Here is a 5,755-nt window from a genome sequence, read left to right on the forward strand (position 1 = left end):
TGAACTCCTGACCACAAGCAATCCACCCATCTCAGCCTCCAAAAGTGCTGGGTTTATAGGCGTGAGCCACCGCGCTTGGCCTTTTATTAGTTTTTCTATTGCTGCCATTAAAAATTACCACAAACCATAGTGGCTTAACAACACAAATGTATTCCCATATAGCTCTATAGGTCAGCAGTGTGACATGGGTTCTCACTGAGCTAACATCAACGTATCAGAGAGATTCCATTTTGGAGGCTCTAATGGACACTCTGTTTCTTTGCCTTCTCTAGCTTCTGGAGGTCCTGTTCATTCCTCAGCTCTTGACTCCATCCTCAATCTTCAAGGCCAGCAATAGCGCATCTCCCTCTGAGCCTTCTTCAGTAGTCATGTCTCCCTCTGACCAGTTGGAAAAGGTTTTCCATTTTTCAGGAGCTGATGATTACATTAAGCCCACCTGGATAAGGAAAGCTAATCTCTCATCTCAAAATCATTAACCCTAACCGTATCTGTAATGTCCCTTTTGCCATGTAAAGTAACATGTTTATAGGCTAGGTGTATTACAATGTGGACAGAATTGAGGGCCATAACTGCTCACCATGAATGTGAAACAGTGCCATTCTTCCCACTAACTTTGTTTGCAAAACATATTTTTCATTCGAATGTCATATATGTTAACACATAATGGGTCTGTCATTATTCCAAGTGAGTGAATTTTTAAAAAATTTATCAGTTTTGCTTTTTAATATGGTGTCTTGGTCCATTCAGTGTTGCTATAACAGAATACCTGAGGCTGGGAAATTTATAAAGAAAAGAGGTTTCTTTGGCTTATGATTCTGGAGCTGGGAAGTCCATGAAGCATGGCGCCCACATCTGCCTGGCCTCTGGTGAGTGCTTTCTGCTGCATCATAACAGTGGAGAAGCGGAAAGAAAACAGGCATGGGCAAAAAAGGGACCGAAAAAAGAAGTAGCCTCGCGTTATAACAACTCATTATTGGCCAGGCGTGGTGGCTCACGTGGTGTAATCCCAGCACTTTGGGAGGCCGAGGCAGGTGGATCACGAGGTCAGGAGTTCGAGACCAGCCTGGCCAATATGGTGAAACCCCATCTCTACTAAAAAATACAAAAATTACCTGGGCATGTTTGCATGTGCCTGTAGTCCTAGCTGCTTAGGAGGCTGAGGCAGGAGAATTGCTTGAACCTGGGAGGTGGAGTTTGCAGTGAGCCAAGATCACACTACTGCACTCCAGCCTGGGTGACAGAGTAAGACTCTGTCTCAAAAAACAAGCAAACAAACAAACCCACTATCATGGTAACTAGTCCAGTCCTGCGAAAACCAGCCCAGTCTCACAAAAAGTCCATCTTAACTACCTAATCACCTCTGATGCACCCCACCTCCCAACACAGCTACAATGGCAATTCAAGGTGAGTTTTCACAGGGACAAATCACATCCAACCCATAGCATATGGTTAAGTATTGATAGATATAACCCATATAAAGAAAAGCTTTCGGAGTCCTGAATTAGTTTTAACAGAGTAAAGAGGTTATGAAGACAAAAAGGTTGAGGACTGCTGGCTTAAATTTTTGAAATGGTAAAAGCAGACCCATCCTAAGAGTGTCTCAAAATCACGCAAACATCCTCCACAGAAAGATGAAATTATCCCATCATACAGAGAAAATGCTGGAAAAATGCAGTAGTAAGTGTCATTAGGTGAGTTGACCAGAATCTTTCAGATGAGTGGGGCCAACTCCCAGACATACTGGCAAAAGCTCTAGCAAAGAAAGAGCTGCTTTAAGGTGTCCTTCAAGCATCTCTTCTGTTCCCAGTGTCACACATGACTGGCAAACCCTGGGGATGTGTCTCTAGCTCCTATCCTATGGCTGGGTTTCATGCATGTCAGGCTGACCCTGCCCTGGAACCCTACTGGTGAGACTATTGTGACATGGAATATGGTTCTGCATGGCTCAAAAAAACCACTCCAGACTCCCTCCATGGCAATCTTATGTCAGATATTGCTAGCACTTATCTACTCTTTTTTTTTTTAGAGACAGAGGTCTCACTATGTTGCCCAGGCTGGACTCCTAAGCTCAAGTGATCCTCCCACCTCAGACTCCCAAGTAGCTGGGACTTACAGGCATGACTCACCACACTTGGCTTCATCTACTCTTCTATTTTTTTTCATGTTAAGCAAGGCTTCCAAATTTGTGAATAATAATATAGTCTATCATTGCAATGTCAAACAAAACCAAACAAAGCTCCTATCTCAAAAGAGGAGAGAAGAAAGAAGACGACTAACATTTGTTGAGTGCCTGCCATACATACTCCTGTCATTTTAACTGGTGTCTCTTTAATTCTCTCTTTAAACCTCTGAGAGATCTCATTCTATCTTTTCACAGGTGGGGAAACTGAGGTTCAGCAAGGCTAAGAAATTGTTCTGGGTCATGCAACAAATAAGTACAAGAAACAAATTCCAAACCTGGGTCCATCTGGTTCTAACATTCGCACAGGTTCCGTTTCCCCACACTCTGCTAAGCAGCGTTGGGTCCCTAGAGTGTGTTAAAAGAGAACACCACGCTCTGAGCACCAAAACCCGAAGCAGAGGCCATACCTTTCTGAACTGAGGCCAGGCCCAGGAAGGCACTTACTCATCCCTCACAAACCAGCATGTGAAAAGCATGTGAAAAGCAGCTGACGACTTCAAAAGAGAACCACAAAGGGAATGAATTTATCAAAGATCCCTCGGCCACAGCTCACGCACCGCCATGGGACCTTCGAAGTGGAGCAGAGGGGGCCGGTCACTGCATCGGGCCAGATGGACTTGACTTCGCACCTGGTTCTGCTACTCATTAACCAGGCACAATTGGGAAACAATTTTGTCTCTGTAAACCTCCACTTTCTTTCCCATTTTCCCATGTGTAAGAAAACAACACTGCTTTCCTCTTCCCAAGTTTCTCCAAGAATTAAAATAACAGAGACAAGACACTCATGGGTAGTGAGGGAGCCAAGTGAAGAAGACCCTCCTGATAACTTGCAGTAAACGCTGTGCGAAGATACGGAAGCAGAGAGAGCTGCATGGCATTGAGCATAGCCGGGCATACAGTGTAGGCGGAATGTGGCTGGAAAGGTCGTGTGTGTCAAGAAAGCTTTGGTTAAGCTTTGGTTTTGTATGTGAGGGAATCACAAAATTACAATGGCTGAAACAAGATAAAAGTGGTTTTCCCTCCATGAAACCAAGCAAGGAGTTAAGCAATGCCAAGCTAGCGGCTCCACAATTGAGGACCCAGCTCCTTCTATTTTGTGGCTTCACCATCCTCGTGGTCTTCACGGCCCAGGATGGCTACCTGAGCTCTGGCTATCATCTCTATATTCTCGAAAGGAAGCAGAATGATAAGGACATTCCTCTTCACCTTCCATCCGATTACCCGGAACTTAGTTACAGGGCCCATCTGATTACCCGGAACTTCACCTAGAACAGTCTGAGGGGATTGTTGAGTGCAGTGGTTTGCAGGCAGTTGTCCATGGAGAATTCAGGGAGAGGACTAAGCATTCCTCATGTAGCTTGCTGGTGCCAGGGATAAGCAATATGGACTTTGTTCTTAAGTAATTGTGACTGTGCATTTTGACCTACCTGGCAGTTAGCTGGCGGACTGGTGCGGAGGCTTGTCTTTGCTTCACCCCCTCAGGCTGGAGCATCTCCCCAGGTGGCATCTGTTGAAAGCATTTTTTTTTTTTTGAGACAGAGATTCGCTCTTGTCACCCAGGTTAGAGTGCAATGGCATGATCTCGGCTCACTGCAACCTCCACCTCCTGGGTTCAAGCGATTCTCCAGCCTCAGCCTCCCAAGTAGCTGGGATCACAGACACCCACCACCACGCCTGGCTAATTTTTGTAGTTTTAGTAGAGACAGGGTTTTACCATGTTAGCCAGTCTGGTCTCTATCTCCTGACCTCATGATCCACCCACCTCAGCCTTCCAAAGTGCTAGGATACAGGTATGAGCCACTGCGCCTGGCTGAAGTGTCCAGTTTTTAACAACAACAATAAAAAATTAGAAGGCATACCAAAAAAAAAAAAAAAGTACTACCCATTCACAGGAATGTAGACATTTCTCTAAAGAAGATACACAGATGGCCAACAGGCACATGAAAAGGAGAATGCTCAACAGCATTAGTTATTAGGAAAACGTAAACCAAAACCAGAATGAGGTACCCCTGCATACCTACTAGGATAACAATAAAATGGAAAATAACAAGCATTGGTGAGGATGTGGAGACACTGAAACCCTGTACATTGCTGGTAGGAATATAAAATGGTTCAGCCATCATGGAAGCCATTTGGTGGTTCCTCAAATAGTTAAACATTGAAGGCCGGGCATGGTGGCTCACAACTGTAATCCCAGCACTCTGGGAGGCTGGGGCAGGCAGATAACTTGAGGTCAGGAGTTCAAGACCAGCTTGGCCAACATGGTGAAATCTCTACTAAAAATAAAAAAAATTAGCCAGATGTGGTGGCACACACCTGTAACTCCAGCTACTTGGGAGGCTGAGGCAACAGAATTGCTCAAACCTGGGAGGCAGAGGTTGCAGTGAGCCAAGATTGTGGCCACTGCACTCCAGCCTGGGCGACAGAGCAAGACTCTGTCTCAAAAAAAAAAAAAAAGAAAACTGAATTACCATGGGATCCAAGAATTCAACCCCTATGTACGTACCCTCCCAAAATAAAAACAGGTTTTCAAACAAATACATGTACATGCATGTTCACAGCAGCATTATTCACAAAACCAAAAGGTGGAAACAGCCCAAATGTCCATAAACTGTGGTATACATAAACATACACATGCACACACATATACATACACATGCACACACAATAGAATACTACTCAGTCATAAAAAGGAATAAAGTCTGTTACACGCTACCTAAGGATGAACCTTTAAAACATTTTAAGTGAAAGAAGCCAAACACATAAGTCCACACACTGTAATTCCGTTTATATGAAACATCTACAATAAGTAAATACAGAGACAGCAGTAGACTGGTGATTGCCAGGGGTAGGGGAAGAGGGTATTGGGAAGAAACTTCTCAGTGGGTATGGGGTTTTTCTTTTGGAGTGAAGAAAATGTTTGGAATTAGTCAGAGGTGGTGGTTGCACAGCATTGTGAATTCACTAAATGCCACCGAAATGCCCACTTTAAAATGGAAAATTTTTTTATGTGAATTTCACCTTAAGTCAAAAAAAAAAAAAAAAAGTAAAGCTACTTAACGTCAAATTATTGACAATCTCAACTTACCCCACAGACCCCAAATCCTGGAACCACAACCCCCTAGGCCAATTCTCAGCTCAAGCATCAATTTCATCCCTGTTCGATTTTATCCAGAGCTCCTGGTGGCTCTGAATCGCTCTCGGAAACAGACCAGGAAAATTCTCCTGGTGTTAGCTCACATCGGGCCACTAGTGCTCCTTTAATGTGAGAACAACCGGGAGGAGGAGGGGATGTGGACCTAAAACTACAAGAGTGTCCACGAAGCATATGCCCTACCGCCCCACGCTGCTGCCAGGCCCGCAGGAAGATGACAGGCCCGGCTTCCACCCCTAAGGTCGCTGCCCAGTTCCGACGTCTGGTTGATCCTGTCATCCGCGCGACGCGAAGGGCACCCTCCCTGCGCTCCCGGGACTCCAGGGGGAGCGCCCAGTGGACAAGAGAACGCGGCGTCGCCCACGGGGCGGGGCCTGGGCGGGCGCGGGGCGGGGCCTGGGCCGGAGCCTGGGCCGGCC

This window comes from Aotus nancymaae, unplaced genomic scaffold (assembly GCF_030222135.1).
Source record: "Aotus nancymaae isolate 86718 unplaced genomic scaffold, 86718_ANA_hifiasm-v0.15.2.pri h1tg000032l_0, whole genome shotgun sequence".
Lineage (NCBI taxonomy): Eukaryota > Metazoa > Chordata > Mammalia > Primates > Aotidae > Aotus > Aotus nancymaae.